The sequence below is a fragment of the Phasianus colchicus genome, chromosome 3, assembly GCF_987193195.1.
Source record: "Phasianus colchicus chromosome 3, bPhaCol1.hap1.1, whole genome shotgun sequence".
Classification (NCBI taxonomy): domain Eukaryota; kingdom Metazoa; phylum Chordata; class Aves; order Galliformes; family Phasianidae; genus Phasianus; species Phasianus colchicus.
This window is the reverse complement of record NC_143438.1, coordinates 12,309,952-12,327,882: the sequence shown is the minus strand read 5'-3', so window position 1 is coordinate 12,327,882 and position 17,931 is coordinate 12,309,952. Positions and strand designations below refer to the sequence as shown.

Below are 17,931 nucleotides of genomic sequence, written 5' to 3'. Positions count from 1 at the left end.
TCAAAGGGCTGGAGCACCTCTCCTATGAGGAAAGGTTGAGGGAACAGGGCTTGTTTAGCCTGGAAAAGAGAAGGCTTTGGGGAGGCCTCATTGTGGCCTTCGAGTACTTGAAGGGAGCGTATAAACAGGAGGGGGAATGGCTGTTTACATGGGTGGATAGTGATAGGACAAGGGGGAATGGTTTTAAACTGAGACAGGGGAGGTTTAGGTTAGATATTAGGAGGAAGTTTTTCACACAGAGGGTGATGAAGCACTGGAACAGGTTGCCCAAGGAGGTTGTGGATGCCCCATCCCTGGAGGCATTCAAGGCCAGGCTGGATGTGGCTCTGGGCAGCCTGGTCTGGTGGTTGGTGACCCTGCCTGTGGCAGGAGGGTTGAAACTAGATGATCATTGTGGTCCTTTTCAACCCAGGCCATTCTATGACTCTGCTATTTTCATGAAAAAAGTCAGAGACTCATAGAATGGTTTGGGCTAGAAGGGACCTCAAGGACCATCAAGCTCCAATCACCCTGCTGCATGCAGGGCCACCAACCTCCACATCTGACACTAGATGAGGTTACCCAGGGCCCCATCCAACCTGGCCTTGAACACCTCCAGGGATGGGGCATCCACAGCCTCTCTGGGCAGCCTGTTCCAGCACCTCACCACTCTCTTGGTAAAGAACTTCCCCCTTATATCCAACCTAAGTCTTCCCTCTTTCAATATAAAACCATTTCCTCTTGTCCTGCCATTATCTACCCTTGTAAAGAGTTGATTTCTCTCTTGTTTGTAGGCTCCCTTTAGGTACTGGAAGGCTGCAATGAGGTTGACCCACAGACTTCACTTCTCCAGGCTGAACAGGTCCAGCTTGCTCAGCCTGTCTTTGTAGGGGAGGTGTTCCAGCCCTCTGATAATCTTTGTGACCCTCTTCTGGACTCTGTCTAACAGCTCTCTGTCTTTCTTGTATTGGCAACTGCATATCTGGATGCAGTATTCCAGATGGGGAGTCACATGGGCAAAGTAGAGTGGTACAATCACCTCCATCCCTGCTGGGCACCCTTCTTCTGATGGAGCCCAGAATACCATTTGCTTTCCCAACTGCAAGAGAACAATGCTGGCTCATATTAACTTTTCATCTACCTAGATGTCTATCTAGATATCTAGGAAGACTAGGTAAGATGGAGAAGAAGTAGGATGGGATGCAGGAGGAACCATGTGTAATGATTAATTGGGATGAACCCATGGTGCAGTCAGAAACAGCTGATGAAGATCCATTTGTTATTACTTGGAATTTTTTTCTTTTTTTAGTGAACACATCCACTCATGGACTTTGTTTCATACAAATCACAGGAGAATAGCTAAACAGAAGAATAACTATAATTCAATGGAAAGCAATTTTACCAAGGAAATCATAAGCCTCCTGTTAGAAAGAGGTGGGCTACAAGACGTCACACTGAACCACCAGTAAATTACCAAAAAAAAAAATCCAAACCAGAGAGAGATCTCATCATTTACTTGGCAAGGAGAGACAACCTATTGTCACTGTTTCTTTTTACAACGTAAACCCTGATACGAAACACTTACTCAGGTTAGAAAAGCCAGGATGGCAGTTAGAGATGGATGGGATGGTGCACCCGGTAGCCACAACATTCTGAAGTCATGCTGGGGTACTGGAAACAGCAACAAGCCCACCAAAGGCAACAAACACCTCTTCCCAGTGCTCCTGCTCTTGCAAGGTTCTACAAGGGAAGAGAATTGACCAAAAGCCATCTTTGCCACTGCTGCGAGTGGCAGACAGGCTACAAAGCACAAGATACAACATGTGTCTCAGCACAGAGACTGTCAGTAAGCCCTACGTTTGGCAATGTTTGGCTTTGAGACAGAAGACTCAACTGCCCAACAAAGAGCAGAGAGAGCGATTCCCCAGCCTGTGCCAGCACCAGGCTTCCCCCTGAAAGAGACTGCCTGTGACACTGGCAGCACTGCTCCAACTTTTGGCACACTGCAGGACAACATCAACGAGCTGTGCTTATGCATCATGTGGCTGAGCCTTGAGAATGTCCGAGCTCTGCAGATACAGCCAGGCAGGCTGGGAAAGCCTGAAAAGCAGCAGTGAAAAGAAGCCAAGGACTGTTGCAGTGGAAGATGCCATCGCAAAACCAAATGCCAATGGCAGATGCAACTTTGCTAGTCAGGAAAACAACCAGTGTCACTTCCTTGAAACTCCAGGGAGAATAGATCGCTCCAAAGAGAAATGCTATTTAAAGAGACGTTTCATATACAAAAAAGCAGAAATATGCCACCAGAACGTATCAACCAACATCCAAGTCCACCTCTGGACAGGAAGCATAGACATTATGGTGAGAGAGGGCAAAACAATGGCAGCCAAGGTGAGAGCTTGGCAGAAAAACTGCAGGATGAGTTCATACCAAAGGCAAAGAAGAGGTGCAGAGGCTTACCTGTATTCCCAGTGTCTCTGCACGTGAAAACCCTTTTCAGCCACCAATGCAAATAGGAAAAGCAGGCTCAGCCCAGTTGTGCTCCAGCCCTGAGTTTGGCTGCCCAACAGCACAAGATTAAAGAAAGCTGCAAGACAGACAGCCTGAACACAGGCAAAGAGGAGACCTTCTGGTCAAGGGTAGAGAAATCCCTTGTCTAAAGGACACAGGTGGACAAAAGTCCAGGCAAGTCCTGGTCAAAGCAGACAAAATGTTTTGACTGAAGATTTGTGGTACCAAGAAAGGTAATGAAGCAAGCAGAGCCCACTTTGTACTGCAGCTGCTTGTCTGCCAAACCCTACAAGCAGAAGCTGCCCAAGGAGCTGCAGCAGTCCCCCTCACTGCCAACCCCACAGCCTGCTGTGCTGCAGTTGGACAGCCCCTGCCAGCCTATGCCACCCAAGGCTTGCTCCATCCCTTCTGACTGAAAGGCTAGCAAGGCCCTGCTGCAGCAGGCAGCCTGCCTAAGCTACAAGAAAGGGGTTCTATATTGCCTGAAAAACTGTGATGTTAACCACTGTGACAACGTGGGTTATGGTGCCCTGCACAAGGCCTGTGCCAGTGGCTGGCTGAGCATCACACGACTTCTCCTTGAGCATAGGGCTGAAGTGAACTGCAGTGCACAGGGTGGAATCAGACCAATCCATAACGCAGTACAGAATGATTACTTAAACGTTGTCTGCCTGTTACTGTCTTACGATGCTGACCCAATGCTCCTGACATGCTTAAGGAAGACCATTTTGGAGATGATCCACAGCAAGCCAATAAAGACCTTCCTCATGAAGTATTTCAACTGACTTGCAGGGTCAAAGTGCTAATGACCTTCATTTGTATTGGGATTTCTATGGCAGCTCTGTGTGTGATCCAAAACACAAATCTAGATTTGTCTTGGTAAATCCCCCAAGCCCAGATGAGAAGATAATTATGGCTTTAGTGATGTGTCTGAATCTGAACTTTAAGATGAATCTCTCCTGCCACGCTACAACATGCAAGCGTGTCTCTCTCAGCAAACACAGAAGTGGCTATTGCTCTCAGACATGGCGAATAGACTGAAAACATCACCTCACATCTTTTGCAGCAGCCTCCCCTCTGTGGAAGCCATCACCATCATGGAGACAGAGTTTTACAAACATGCTTCTCTCACCCAATTGCTCTCTACTACTACAGACTTCTAAGTGTTTCACCCAGAAAGAAAAGAGCTCCTGGACTTGGTAGAGCTTACAAGTGAATTCCAAACTTTGCTGGGCTCCTCACTGCTGGCATCCATGAGGACCTTCCCTTTGACACCCTTCTGGGAACAGTTAAATGCTGTTTAATGTTTTTAAACAATTATGTTAATAGTTTAATGTTGTTTCTGTAATGTTTTTACTATACAGAGTTACTTCTTTAGGTATATATGTTCCAGTGCAACTTTCTGTAAAGAAAGGACACTATGATCTATGGAAATAGATATCCTTTAGATAACAAATCTGAATTCCAGTTGGATGAATTCTTATTTTCCAGCCAGTTTTTACAAAACTGTTATGTTGTTATATGTTTCTTTAAATGCACACAGGCTCTAGTATAAGTTTGTTATTACTTGGAATTTTTTATTTTTTTGTTTTTTTAAGAGAACACATCCACACATAGACTTTGTTTCATACAAAGCACAGGTTACACAGAACATACTTCTTGTAGGTGATGGAAACAAAGTCAGATGGATTGTTTGGGAGAAAGGATTTGCTAAGGCACTTGGTGATATTACTGTTGTTGTTCTCAACAAAATAACCAAAAATAAGATGGCTGGATCAGATGATCCCAGTGGTCTTTTCCTACCTTAATAACTCTATGATTCTTAATGATTATAGGATAAGCAAGAAGCGGCCAGAAAAACCTCTCCAGTGTGGGAGATGATGCCTCTAGAAAACATGAAGGAGAGGTTCCTGAGATAAAATTAGGATCAAAAATGACAGAAGATGAACATCTAGGACTCCAGAGTAAGTGAAGAGGAAAAAAAAGTCCAGGAAGCTGCAAAGCTCTGGAGCTATGACAGGACATGCACTGAGATGCACTTCTGTCCTGGCATGCTGACATTCAACAGGCACATTTGATTGCATCACTCCATTTGACAAGCACACTAGATTCTACATCTTTGCTACTAACCTGCTTCAATTTAGGGCCACCAGTTTGGGTAGCAAAATAACCCCTCGCAGTAGGTTGACCCTTGACTTAAGAGGCTAGAGCAATGAAAAGTTTAAAGCACTCTCAGCATAACCAGGCAAACATCTGTTTGGCAAGAGTTTTCTCCTGTGTGTCACTGCAGGTGTAAAGGTTTTATTACTCATGATCACACCTGTTGATGTATGCGTGCCAGAAACCAGGAATCCTTAAACAGAGGAAGAAAAACAGGAGGTTATGGGGCATACTCAGATTACAGGCATAGCAGTGTAAATCCAAAGTCACTTCAATAAACTCATCTAAATTATTTTCAACTGCAACTGCTACCAGCAAGAGCTCAGTTTGGTTAAGTATAGCCTCACCAGCTGATATTTCCGCAGGTCTTCCTTTCTCCCTTTCTTAAAAAATGGGAGAGAGGTTTCCCTTTTTCCAGTCACTGGGGATTTCACCCAACACACCATTTCTCAAATAGGATGGATAACGGCTTGGCAACCACATCAACCATCTCTCTCAGAACCCTGGGATGCATATAATCCGGTCCCACAGACTTATCTACATTCAGTTTCACGAGGACAACTCCTCGTGGGCTTGTTGCACTGTTAGAGTGGGATGAAATCCACCCCTCTCATCCTCACCTAGTGGGTCAGGATCCTGGCAGGCATGGGAGGCCTGACCACCACTGAAGACTGGGGCAATGCACTGACTGAGCACCTCAGCTTTTTCCACAACTGAGGAAGCCAGCTCATGGTTCTATGATTTTTGTTATTGGTATTCCACACTATAACTTCATGTAAACTACGGGGAATTAAAGAGTTAATACTTCAGTTCCACAGACTGACAACTTTCCAGGTACCAGGCTCTCAGAAGAGAAGAACTGCACACCCCCGAGGACTTTGCCTTCAGAGGAGAAGATAAAACCCACAAGTCAAGGGACTTTCTCTCTCTCTCTTGCCGCCTGGCACTGCGTGCTGTGGTCCCCAGCTGTCTGGCCTTCAGTTCAGAGGAAGACCTTCGCTTTCAGACACTCTCTTTCTCTCAATTTATTGAACTTACTTAATTCCAATTGTATTTTATTATATTGTGTCATCTTGTACACCGAGATCCTATTTAGTAAAATTAACTTTTCTCCTCAGAGCATTGCTGCTGTTCTGTCTTTGTGCCCAGCTCCCATCTTCCTACCCTCCCCCCCTTTCCCTTTTTGGGCCTGCTGCAGCCTGTCACAGACACAGATTGACCCAGATAACTCTGTGACACAAGGAAAATACGGCACAGAAGCATAGAAAGACAGCTGTAATAAAAGGATGGACTGGAAGCTGGGACTTCACACTGCAGTTCAAGTTTGGATGACCAGAGAATAACTAAAATTAAATGGGAAGGTAATTTACCAAGGAAATCATAAGCCTCCTGTCAGGCAGAGGTGGGCTATGGGACATCGCACTGAACCACGAGTAAATTACAAAAAATGAAAGATAAACAAATCCAAACCAGAGAGAGATCTCATCATTTACTCGGCAAGGAGGGACAACCTATTGTTACAGCTTCTTTTTACGCTGGAAACCCTGACAGAAAACTCTTGCTTGGGCTAGAAAAGCCAGGATGGCAGTTAGGGCAGTTAGAGATGGGTGGGACGAGGCACGGGGTTGCCGCGGCAACAAGCCCACCAAAGGCAACAAACACCTCTTCCCAGTGCTCCTGCTCTTGCAAGGTTCTACAAGGGAAGAGAATTGACCAAAAGCCATCTTTGCCACTGCTGCGAGTGGCAGACAGGCTAAAAAGCACAAGGTACAACATGTGCCCCAGCACAGAGACTGTCAGAAAGCCCTACGTTTGGCAATGTTTGGCTTTGAGACAGAAGACTCAACTGCCAACAAAGGGCAGAGAGAGCGATTCCCTGTGCCAGCACCAGGCTTCCCCCTGAAAGAGACTGCTTGTGACACTGGCAGCATCGCTCCAACTTTTGGCACACTGCAGGACATCAACGAGCTGTGCTTACGCATCATGCGGCTGAGCCTTGAAACCAAGCAGACATACACCAAATATGGACCCAACAACACAGACTTGGCCAATGACACACTGCTGAAACCCAAGCCCTCTGAACCAGTGAGACAAACTGTGAACTCTGCTGGTCACGTATGTGACCCATTCAAGCATGTGATAATGGAGCCACACGCAGATCATAGTCAGCTCAGCCAGGTGCTGGTAGATAGGGATGGGGAACAGAATAGGCCCTGCATAATCCATGATAATATGGTTTTGGACCTGCTCCGAAAGCAGGACACTCACAAGTCCACAGGGCCAGATGGATTGCACCCTGAAATGCTGAGGGAGTTGGCAGATGTGGTTGCCAAACCACTTTCCATTATCCTTTGACAATCCTGGCTAACTGGGAATGTCCCAGTGGACTGGAGACTGGGAAATGTGACAGCCAGTCACAAGTGGTGTCCCCCAGGGCTCGGTACTGCAACTGTGTACAATTAACAAGCATACAGTTAGAAGAGTGGTGTGGTTAGGAAAGTATTTTACAGTTTCATAGTTAAAAAGATTATTGTGGTGGAAAGAGACAATCAAAAATGAAAAGCTCACCTGTGTCTTAGGCTCACAGTAGAAAAATCCAAACAGAGAAATCTTCAGAAAGAGACCCTCCCCCATTGGCAATCAGGTCTTAAATGGGATCTAGAAGAGGTGCAGCCAGGCTCCATCCCTTCTGGACACACAGCTGAATTGCCTTCACCTGTGCTGCCATAGCTGACTCAGTCCTTGCCTCAGGTGATCAATTAGTGGTTCAGGCCATGACTCAGCAGTTCCCACAAAGGTCGCTTCTATTTAAGATCTTTATTAATGATCTTAATGAGGGAATTGAGTGCATCCTCAGAAAGTTTGCAGATGATACCAAGTTGGGAGGGGGTGTTGAACAATTCTATCATTCTATGATTCTAGGGGCAGTGGGCCCCACAGTGTGCAGTGATGCCCTTCTCGGAGCTACCAATGGCTACCAAAGTGTCCAAGCTCTGCAGATACAGCCAGGCAGGCTGGGAAAGCCTGAAAGAAGCCAAGGACTGTTGCAGTGGAAGATGCCATCGCAAAACCAAATGCCAATGGCAGATGTAACTTTGCTAGTCAGGAAAACAACCAGTGTCACTTCCTTGAAACTCCAGGGAGAATAGATCGCTCCAAAGAGAAATGCTATTTAAAGAGACGTTTCATATACAAAAAAGCAGAAATATGCCACCAGAACGTATCAACCAACATCCAAGTCCACCTCTGGACAGGAAGCATAGACATTATGGTGAGAGAGGGCAAAACAATGGCAGCCAAGGTGAGAGCTTGGCAGACAAATTGCAGGATGAATTTATACCAAAGGCAAAGAAGAGGTGCAGAGGCTTACCTGTATTCCCAGTGTCTCTGCACGTGAAAACCCTTTTCAGCCACCAATGCAAACAGGAAAAGCAGGCTCAGCCCAGCTGTGCTCCAGCCCTGAGTTTGGCTGCCCAACAGCACAAGATTAAAGAAAGCTGCAAGACAGACAGCCTGAACACAGGCAAAGAGGAGAACTTCCAACCAGAACCTCTGCTGCAGAAACAGGCTGAGTGCAAGAAAGTGCCAGGGAAATGTAAGTGTAAAAAAAATCCTTTGGAAGTGCAGGGGAGGAGAAAGAGATCATTCCTGACAATGGATGGTCCCTTTGACATTAAAAATACCCAAGCTATGGTCATGGTACCAAGGAAGGTGATGAAGCAAGCAGAGCCTACTTTGCACTGCAGCTCCTTGCATGCCTGTAAGAGATTATTCCTTTGCACCATTGTCTCAAAGCTTGCTGAGAAACACTGACAGACATGTCGTGGTCAAGGGCTGAGAAATCCTTTGTCTAAAGGACATATGTGGACACAAGTCCAGGCAAGTCCTGGTCAAAGTAGGCAAAATCTTTTGTCTGAAGATTTGCAGGACAGGAGCAATGAGAGAGTGAGAGATAAGCAGCAGCTTAATGGCTGGAAGCAGTCTTTTGTGTGGGCTTATCTTGTGGGAGACACCCAGGAATGCCACGTTGGTAGAAGGATAAAAAAGGGACCAACAACCAAGAGGGTGGGTGTCTGATATCAGATGCTTCACAATGCGATGCCTGCCTGCTGACAGGCCTGCCTGCTTACAGACCCTCCTGGGCCTGCTACCTGAGATCTGCCTCTTCCTCCTGGACTTGTAATTGCTGGATCTGCTTGCTGCCTAAGGCTAGCCACTCTGCTGCTGCTCTCCCCCTGTGCTTTTGCCTCGGACATTCAGAATGGTGTGCCTTGTGATGCTGCTGGATCTTGGTGGTGACTATCTGTGTTTTATGTAATTCCTGCTTCTTTCCTATCTTTCCTATCACCAGCTTTCCCTTTCCCACCACTCTAATTCATAATAGTTGCCGTCCTTCCACTCCCATCTCTCTGAGCATCTCAGATTTGTAATAAACTGGTCAGACTAACACTTGAAGCATTGTCTTAATCTCACTGACAGAGCAAGACACTGCCAAACCCTATAAGCAGAAGCTGCACAAGGAGCTGCAGCAGCCCTCCTTGCTGCCGATCCCCCAGCCTGCCCTGCCCGTGCCACACAACGCCTGCTTCATCCCTTTTGACAAGAATTTGGGGGAGACCCGCACAAGAGAGTGCTTTTCAAAAACTCACAAAATACTCATAGAAAACTGTATGTTAAATATTGAATATATTAGTCACATAGAAGCATGGCAGTACACAAGGGACACAAGGAATTGCATACATGCTCTGACATAGAAGGGATGGGAACAAATGTAGCTGGATTCAGGTTAGGCTTCCATACCCAGGCCATAAGTGTTGTCAGGCTTATCCCCATCAGCTTTTAAGGACATAACATATGTCCATACATGACATGTCACAACTTATCCACAGACATATAGCTAAGCTCAGAGACCAGCAGGTTTCTTTCACTTTCTTGGTGCACTGGCCTCTCTCCCCAGGAAAATGCTGGCAACCCTACAAAGTACTTCTGAATTTTTGATAAAACCATTACAATCTTCCAGTAACAACACACTGGGATAAAACTGAAAATATTCACTATATATCAGATGAAATGCTTCTACGTGCATTCATTTCATCTTAATTTGTTGAAATAAATATCACTTTACACTCCTTGAACAATATAGGGACACTGTTATTAGAGTAGCTTGATGTCACCCAAAATGGCCCATCCTTCAAATCCATTCCTCTCCAATTTAGAGTGAAGGACATGCTGAGGGACCATATCAAAGGCTTTGCAGGAGTCCAGCAAGATGACATCCCCTTCCCCCATCCACTTATGCCGTCACTCCATCATAGAAGGCCACCAGAACAGTCAGGCAAGATCTGCCCTTGGTGAAGCCTTGCTGGCCATCTCGGATCACCTCTTTGTTTTGGATGTATCTTAACAAGGCAACAGGTAGGATCTGCTCCATGATCTTCCCAGGCACAGAGGTGAGGCTAACTGACCTGTACCTCCCCTGGTCTTCCTTTCTCCCTTTCTTAAAAATGAGAGAGATGTTTCCCTTTTTCCAGTCACTGGAACAGACACCATTTCTCAAATGGGATGCAGAGTGGCTCGGCAACCACTTCAGCTATCTCTCTCAGAACCCTGGGATGCATATAATCCCATCTCACAGACTTATATACATTCAGTTTCATGAGGAAGTGTGGGGCTTGTTGCACTGTTACAGTGGGATGGAATCCACCCCTCTTGCCCTCACCTAGTGGATCAGGGTCCTGGCAGACATGGAGAACCTGACCACCATTGAAGACTGTGGCAGCGTACTGACTGAGCTTCTTCCATGCCTGAGTAAGCCAGTTCTCCATCCTAATTTATCAGAGGGGGAATGCCCTCCTTGGCCTGCCTCCTCCTTTATTTCCCTCAGTTGAAGCTGCACCCGCCTCTTCCACTCAATGAAATGTATGATCCCATGTTTGTTCCTAACAATCCATGCCAATGGATTGCTGAGAGATGGCAGAAAGTCACAAGAACAGCACCCAAAAAGTACACCAATGCACTAGCAGCAACGTTTGAAAGATACGAGGAACAACAGAGAAGACCCCTACTTTTCAAACTGATTATTACACTTCAAAACTTTACATCTCAGCCATCTCAAAAGTAACAGAAAGACTGTATAAAATGGACATGAAGAAGTGGCATAAAAAACCCAATCCTGTTGGGCACAGGTGAGAAGAATTACTAAATAGAACCACCACCATGGCAATTGCTCCAGTTACTGAGGGTCCTGATCGTCACTCACATGAGAAGAACAACTCGGGTCACAAAGAGAAGGACCCTGCCATCAGACAGGGAAGGGGCAGTAGGGATAGTATAGTGCCCTGTGTAAATTCAATGGCCTGGCACATCAGAACCACAGAAATATAAGACACTGGTAGACACTGGTGTGCAGTGCACTCTAATGCCCTCGAGTCACAAAGGGACAGAATCGATTTGTATTTCTGGAGTGACTGGGGGCTCTAAAGAATTGACAGTGTTGGAGACTGAAATACGCCCCACTGGTAAAGATGAGCAAAAGCATCCCAACACCATTTCATAGAGGGAGAAGCATACAGGAAGCACATTTATCCCACATAAAAGTAAATTGCTATTTCATGTCAAAAAATGGCTGCAGGAAACAGGAAAACATAAATTATTCAGAACAGCGAATAAACAAAAAAGGAATTTTCCCAATTTTTGAAAAGAAATAGGTTATCTGCATGCAATGAGTCCATTATTTTCCAATTATAAAGCAATTGCTAAATTTTCCACTATATAAAATGTATGTACCAAATCTGACACATTGGTTTGATTACTGCAAGAATGAGCAAAACAGGGAGCTTTTACAAGGAGCCTTGACTTCTAACAGACGCCAATTCAACCTATAGAGGATATTCAACTGTGCTTTTGAAAAGTTACCACACCAAACACACACAAAAGGGGGGGGGAGGGGGGGAGGAGAGAAAAAATAGTCTTTCACAATTATTTTTCAAGAGAAGAGAGGCTTTTTAAACAGTGATCAAAAGATGAGGGTTTTGCTCTTGCAGATTAATACAACATTAGCACATGAGTTCAAGGCAATTATCTTGGTGCTTGTGACCAAATACAGCCTAAGACACCATTGAAAAGAAGCCCATAAATCTCATTGCTAAATTATTTATATTGCTGTTGCAGCCAGACATGCCCCTTGGGCAGAGATGAGTGCTGCCATGTTATTTGCACACTGGGATTGTAAACATGGGTCAGTGTCTCTGCCCTTCTGCCCACTCCTCTAGTTTGTCCCCACATGAGCCAGGACAAATAGCCCAACCCACTCTGCAGATTTGCTTCCTGCACCAAAAAGGGTCCACAGATTGGCCACAGTCCCACCTTCATTGGGAAGAATTAAGAGCCTCTCTACTCCTAAGTCAGAGCAAGCTCATTGTACATTTAGCTCATTTTTCCTTATTTTGCCAGTTCTAATGAGAGGAAAAAATTGCGAGCATAGATAATGAAAACGGTGTTTTGTGTGGAGAGTTAGTTCAGTATTAGTTTGACTGAGGGATGAAATAGCAGACTGTTGATGGAGGATTCTTCTGCTTCATCATCTATTTTTCTTAAGATGGCAAACAGCTAGCAAAGTGCTCATTAATGGGTAGTGACAAGTAGTTTCCTGTGGTCTTAAAACAAACCATCAATTAGAGAAAGTGTTTTCAGTTCTCAAGGCTAAAAAACATTCAGTACCATTCAACTGGTTGCATGTTTTTCAAATGATGAGAAATCCAAGTGAAAAACATCCACAAAAGAGAAGAGAGAAACTGTTGTGCTTTCTCCTGACCAGAGTATTTCAAAATAGCTTTCAGGTGAGGGCAGGATACACAGTGTCCCTGCAAAACAAATGGCTCTTTGAAAAGCTACAACCTGATCTTCATTTGACAAGATCATCTTTGTTCAGTGATTCAACAAGTGCTCAGGCCCTATAAAAACTACATATGTATTATATACATATACATATATATATAAAGTATATGTGGTTTGTTGTTTGGTTATTTTTTTGTATAAAAATTAAAATGCAATGGGAAAAAGACAAAGCTGTATTTTTAATAGCTATTACCAAAAATGTTGTTTCTTGTTACTTTTTCTGTCCATTTCAGCCCTCATGGATGGGCAGGCCAAGAAAGAGCAGACTTCAAACCAGTTACAAAACATTCACTTATGAATGGCAGGAACAACTTTTGCCTCTAGAGTGCCAGGGAACCCCACACTCCTAAGCCAACTCATTTTTTGTCCATTTGTGTCTAGCTTGAAATGATCCCTAGTGAGAAAACACAAACCACACTGGCAAATGTGATCACACAGACACACAGAAAGGGAAACCAAGTTGCATCTCTAGAAACAAGAAATAGGAGCAGACTAAAGGTGTGGAACGAAACAGAGCATTGGACCTTATGGGCTATTTGTACCATCTAAAACAAATAAATTATCTTAGATCTCCTTGCTGGAAATGTATCAGAAAAAAATGTATATAGCTTCCATGTATAAAGTGGTGACAAAAATATGCTTCTGAGCTGTGGACAGAAACTGCCCAGATGATTAACTAAGCATCTACACCCTCTTACACAATAGACATGATTGTTTGGAAAAACTGGCTCAAAAAGGCACTAAATGTACCCAAGCAAGGAGTGGAATTACAAGCACTATAGAGAACAAGATACTAGTTTTCTTTCTTCAACAGTTTGTAGTATGTTATACAGCTGGTCTGAGAGCCTTCTGCATTAGGGGGTTTTACCATTCAGATAAAAAAAAAATTATAGCATGAGTATTTTTGTGTACACATCCTGTAGCCCAGTGTTAGAGTTGTCCATTAGCCATGAACCAATATGAGACTCAGATTTTTTCAAAGGACCCTCTCATCCTCCCATTTTATAGAGCTATAGCAGGGACTCATTTACTCTTTGGATGCATATGTGTGTGGAATCTACAGAAACAGTAGAAACATCTGTAATGTATGGCTTTCTGCAAAAGGAGAGCTCTCTCCAGACATTCAGCTTCTCATAATGACTGAGGTGATTGCTTGTGCTATTGTGCACCCACTGCATGCTAAAATGATCCCTCTCGATCCCGCTTGCGTGCTTATGCCATGAGCAATAAAGTAAGGCCTGTCAAGCTGTTTCAGATTCAGATCGTTCTCATTATTCATCCCAGCGGATATTGTTTCAGTCAGATAGGCCAGTGGTTTCACAGGAACTGCATGGGTATCTTGCTATAATATAACCACAGCTCTAACCACAAAGAAAATACTTCCACTCATATTTAATACAAGCAATATCTTCATGTAGAAGAAAGGATAGCGGGGATCCCTTTGTGAGTATCCTGAAGCAGGCTAACTACAACAGTACCAACGCACTTCATTAGAGATTGTTCATACTTGTCATACGTCAGAGCTGAGTTTTACCTGTACAAATTTTATAACCTTCCTCAGGGATGGTTTACCAAAGTCAGAGAAGAAATACAAGGACCCCCATTAGCATGACCTAGCTACATCTTGGGTCAGATACGAAGAAATTTTTTTCCCTCATATCTATTTTTTTTTCCACCTGTCTTCCCTTTTCAGCCATAAATTATGTACTTAATTATCCAAATGTCAGGCTGTGCTTGCAAATAACTTGGAAGGTCAGATCAGAGTAAGTTAGGCCTTTAAAAGCCAGTTTCAGGGACCAGCCTTTTCTACAAGAGACATACAAGTACATTATGGTTAGAACTCACTGCCACTTTTTACAAGTTTCTTCTAGAATAGTTGAAACAAAGAATGAACAGCTCTTCCCCGGTTAGGGAGTCTGTGATGGCATGTTCCATGCTATGCACTTGCAGGAAGACAAGTTTTCAATTCCAAGATTTCCCTGTGGGAAAGTTTAAATATATTAAGTCATCGATGTCAGACTATAATTGTAGAGAAGCATTCAGACTCCATAGGACAAACTTCCATTTACACGTAGGACAATCTCAACCCGCAGTAAACTCAACAGTATGAGATGAAGGACACAAACGAGTCCAGTTTTATTCCTGTGAACCATTAGCCATAGTAAGATATTACTGCAAGAAAGTTACATTGGAATGCAAAAGGCTTCATGGAGGGACTGTGGGCCAAACGATTGTTGCTGTAAACAGAGATGCTCTGAATGGGCCTGGAGCATCTCCTATACAAGGAAAAGTTGAGTAGCCTGGGTCTGTTCAGCCTGGGGAAAAGAAGACTGAGAAAGGGATCTGATAAATGCTAAGAAGTATCTAAAGAGAGGTGGGGGGCAAATAGATGAGGCCAGACTCTTCTTGGTGGTGCATAGCAATAGGACAAGGAGTAATCGCCTAAAACTTGAACGTAGGAAGTTCCATACTAAATGTGGAAGAACAATTTTACTTTGAGGGGGACAGAGCAATGGAACAAGCTGCCCAGAGAGGCTGTCGAGTCTCCTTCTGTGGAGATATTCAAGACCCATCTGAATGCCTACCTGTGTGACCTATTATAGGGTATCTGCTTTGGCAGGGGGATTGGACCTGATGATCTCTTGAGGTGTTTCATAAAAGACGTTAACCAACACACAGGTAATCCTAACTTTTTCTCCTGTTTGCACGATGGGCATGGAAGCAATTCAGAGGGAAACTACTGGCCAGACGCACTGGTTTTGGCAGTGAGCAGTCAGATTTGAAGTAAGTCTGGGGAAATCAGGACTGTTGTGTACCTACTGCCCCCCAGCACAACTGAGCTGAGGTAAAGATCAGGGCCTGTCCCCAGGTCTTCCACACATAAAGGCTACACAGTTGTTTGCCAGTCATATCAGACCTAAGCAAACACCCAAAGCCCATCACATAATAACACAGGCTAAAACATGCTTCCAAACCCAGCTGTCTCTGCCCAAATGCTGGCTGACCTAGCATCTCTATGCTCCCCAAATAACCATTCAGTTCCATATGCCATCGCACAAAGGTGTATGGTTTTGGCATCCTACTCAGGAACCATGTTGAGGCCAACTTCCCTCCAGTATCAGCTCCTCTGACCCCACCAAGGAAGTGGAGATGTTGTGAGGTCTCAGCAAGTCTAAGTCAAACATCCAATTTCCAAGAAGGTACTAAAGGTACCTCAGTGGAATGTTTCCACTGAGGAATAGGCACAACTTTCTAGCATTACACATGTAAATACAACATAGTTGCCTCCTTTCACTCTACCAAACCTCAAAGCTCACTACAACTTAAGTAGTAGCCCATGAGAAAAACTTCAGACCCCAAAAGATGGCATAGAAAGGATTTCAGCTCTAATCCTTTGTAGCATTAGTTTGTTTAAACTTGAGGAAATGGAAGAGAAACAAAGGATACACATCAAAAGATACCTGGTTACGTCACCTCAGCAGTTTCGTGAGTGTGTTTTCTTGTACTTTTTTCTTCCACATTTTTTTAACATGTCTAGGGATCTCAAATGAGCCAGTGTCCTTTACTCTCTCACGCACAAAAGAAACTGCAAAACATGTCACATAAGTTACATCTTTGAAGAGCCAGACATGAAAAAAGATTCTGCTGCTGCATTAAACATAAATTACACAGCGTAAACACTGAGCTTTCCCTAGAGCTGGAACCTTGTTTTCCTTTATCCAAACATGCAAGCAACACTTGGATTGGTTTTGTGCACCCTGTCATTCATCTTCTGGGTCAAATAAAATTTAAAAAGAAACACTGGGAGAAAGCATTCATTTGACAAATGAATAACAAGGAGAAGGAACCTAGTGAGAAACATTTCTGTCAGATATGGGAAAATGAGAAACCAAAAAGGAAGTATTGTGCACAGTGCTTTGAGCAGTTAGGAGCAGCAAAGGAAGGTTGTGCAAGACAGCTCAAAAAGCAGGAAGAAACATGTAGTCTTTATATGTGCATTAGGAGGAAAGGAAACAGATGACCACAAAAGACATATGCAAAATTTTGTCAAGAAAAGACCTGAACTACAGATTATTCTTTCTTTTTTTGTCGCTTCTCACTTTCCTTCCCTCCACAACTCCTGTTTGTGTTTGACTAGGTCACACAGATCAGAAAAGCAGACCTGAGCTCTTACACCTCAAATCTCTGTGCAAGTGACCTCCTTATTACAGAGGGTGAATACAACTTTTCTGAAACATAGGCAGAGATGAAGATGTTCATTGGCTGTAAAAACATTTGCTTTTCCACAGCTATACTGAATGTAGGTGCTCGTTTTTGGAAATTTTACCAAAGGAGCTTCATTTCACCTCCCAGCCTTGCCAATAAAACGGATACAAAGAAGAGTTGATTCAGGACAGAGTGCAACAGTGAGGGGGAAATAAAAGCTGAATTTATCACATCCTTCTTCACTTTTTAATTAGGGGAAATATTGAAGAAAGACACAGGAAGCAAAATCAATTTGCTGCCCTTCATTTGGATTCTTGTTCAGTGACAATTTGACTCCTAAGACCAAATTCTCTCTAGGGAAATAATTCCACTTCCAGGCAATTGCTCCGATAGGTTAGTTGCTTAACTTTCTCAGGTCTGTGTGCTTCTCTGTTTTGTTCGCTGCACCTGAAAATACCTTAAATTTCAAGGCATTTATGCATCAGCTCTCAAAGTGAAATACATTTTCTCTATACAACTCAGCCTTTCTTCATAGCTACAAGTTTTCAAGCAGACTAGAAATTATTTTAACTGTAAAATAGCAAAGGGAAGAAATTTTGGAATATTCATCATTGTGATTAGAAGAAAAAGCACATGAAACACTCTGATGGACATAAAGTCTACATGATAGGGAAAAAAAAGACCTTTTATTAGTCCCATACCTAATAAATGCAGGTTCTCCACTTCTCATCTGGAAGAAAGACATATTGCTGGATATATTGTGCATCAGCACAATTATTTAATCACTTTAAATTCAAATTCTGCTATAAAAATTGTCATTTACTTCTGCTACCTTTTCTTTTCCAGTGCTTTAACTTTATTTGGAACTTATAATCAAAATAAATGTTGAGGAACCTGACTGTGAGTTTAGTTGAATCTAAGCCCCTTGGAATTTATGTTCTACTTCTCATTTCCAGCCCTCATATTTCTTTGTAAGATATCCCACTGGGAAGTAACCAGAAAATCATTTCCTTTTTTTTTTTCTGAGGATCTTAAAAGTCACATAAGAAAGATGAAATGACCATCAATACTTCCCAGGGGAAGGACTGGAAATAGAGGAGATTCATGAGTAGTTCTTAATGCATTAGTGTCTCCCACACATTCTAAACCCACATGAAAATCAGAACCCACACGGTAAAA

The 17,931-nt window shown here is 43.6% G+C and overlaps 1 protein-coding gene and 2 pseudogenes across 2 annotated transcripts in view; 2 read left to right on the top strand and 1 right to left on the bottom strand.

Moving 5' to 3' along the window:
* The window catches only part of F13A1 (coagulation factor XIII A chain), a 203,030-nt gene that overhangs the window by 109,073 nt on the left and 76,026 nt on the right, over window positions 1-17,931 (bottom strand). The window lies entirely within an intron of this gene.
* Window positions 933-7,784, top strand: LOC116226430 (BCL-6 corepressor pseudogene; annotated as a pseudogene).
* LOC149918406 (uncharacterized) lies at window positions 6,469-9,210 on the top strand (annotated as a pseudogene).